We start from the raw sequence: 1,778 nt of genomic DNA, 5'->3' as shown, positions 1-1,778 counted from the left end.
GCTCCCTTCCTTCCACCGCAGAAGAAGTGGAGACCTGATTCAAACCACCGAAAGTGTCGTCAGTTCTCCTCCTCCACGACGTCGGCGTAAACAAGAAACCACAGAAAACGGCCTTCTCGGCCAGCGGCCGCGGCCAAGCCACTGCGCGGTGGCCCGGAGGGCCGGGCTGGGGAAGGCGCGCACGGACGCGCTTGGCACAGGCCACCCGCCTGACGCAGAGGCCCGAGGAACCGACGCATGCGGGAAAGGAGAGGCCGGGCCGCCTGCTCAATGGTCAGGAGTGCGTGGAACAGGTGCCACCGGTGGGCCGGTCAGCCAGTTCCGCCAGGAGCACTGCGGGGGACCCTTGGCCGAGGCCGACACTCTCCGTGAGCCATGTCTCACCGAGGAACAGCTCTGTGACCTAGCATTAGGTCTCTCTTTCAGCGAAATATATGTTAGAACAGGTCTAGGTGTGCTCACTGGCGGATCTGTTGGGAGCATCGCACCGGTTATCAGAAGACTAAGAGGTACTTACCTTGTAGAAGAGCAAGATGAAATTGATCGCAAACGCGACAAATAAGGCTAACATTCTCATGTTGTAAAAGTTGCGAGCAAAATAGTTCTGCAGGTGAAAAAAATGGAAAGGTCACTGAATCAAGAGGCTTGAAATCTGCAGACGATTTAAATAAAGCATTTGTTCATTTACCGCAAATTACTTCTTGAGTGCCTACCATGTATCAAGTACCATTCTTGGTGCTGGGCCACCAAGGAGACAAGTGACCAAGAAGCACACTCGCACGCAAAACACGTGATTTCAAGGAACGCTAAATGCTATGAGGAAAAACCCATCAAGTTACAGCTTAGGGAATGGGGTACAACTTTAGATAGGTGGTCAGGGAAGGTTTATCTTAGGTGACATTGAGCAGAGGCCTAAATATCCCAGGGGAGCAAGTGAACAATTGGGGAGCGAATGGTGTGCCAGACAGGCAGGCACAGAGGCGAAGTTCTGAGCACAGAGTGACGTTGGAGCTTCCGAGGACAGAAAGAAGGAAGCACAATGAGAAGGGGTGGACGGGGCCGGGGTCGGAGAGCCGATGGGGGACAGAGCTCCGCGGGTCTGCTAAAGCCTGCGGTCCCTCCCGGCGCAGTGCTTCAGCTGGTCTCAGGCCACGCAGGCTGCCCTCACCCCTCCTCATGGGGGGACGTGCACAAATGACCTCATCACGCCTGTAGCATCATGACTCGTCTGTGAAGTGTGGTAAACAGGACCTTCCTTGTAGGTTTGCTATGAGGATTAGATAAGTTACTAGAGAGAAGGCTGGTTATGAATCTTATAATTGCGATTATTATTTTATTCTAGGGGGATCTGAACAGGGCTCGATGCAATCAGATTATAATTTGCAAAGATAATTCCAGCTTCTGTGAGGGAGACAGACGGGAAGCCAGTGTAGCGGCAAAGGGACCAGCCAGGAAGTTGTCACAGAAGTGCAGAAGGAGTGACGTTGACGGCGGTGGCTCGGACGGGAAGGGCACCGTGAAGAAGGTCTAACCGGGCAGACTCGGGTGGACTTGGGAGAGAGAGCCGAGAGGAATCACTGTCGGACTGTATTCGGGGTGGAAGAGAAGAAGGGGACTTGGGCACGGCAACTTCTGGATTTGGGGTCTGCGCAGTGAGTGGCGGTGCCGTTTGTTGAGCTGGAGGAAAACTCGGGGGAGAACTGGGCTGAAGGGAAGAGGCTCTGGGAGCGATGGCACCTCTGTGTCAACGTCCTGTAAGAGACGTCTGCGAGGTGACC

The 1,778-nt window shown here is 54.3% G+C and overlaps 1 protein-coding gene across 1 annotated transcript in view; it reads right to left on the bottom strand.

The window, feature by feature from the left end:
- LOC105304450 (ryanodine receptor 2) overlaps positions 1–1,778 on the bottom strand; it is a gene marked incomplete at its 5' end in the record, with an annotated part of 220,090 nt that overhangs the window by 27,057 nt on the left and 191,255 nt on the right. The gene's annotated exons all lie outside the window — the stretch shown is intronic.

This window comes from Pteropus vampyrus, unplaced genomic scaffold (assembly GCF_000151845.1).
Source record: "Pteropus vampyrus isolate Shadow unplaced genomic scaffold, Pvam_2.0 Scaffold342, whole genome shotgun sequence".
Classification (NCBI taxonomy): Eukaryota; Metazoa; Chordata; class Mammalia; order Chiroptera; family Pteropodidae; genus Pteropus; species Pteropus vampyrus.
Note: the sequence above shows the minus strand (reverse complement) of the source record. Positions and strands in the feature narration are given on the sequence as shown.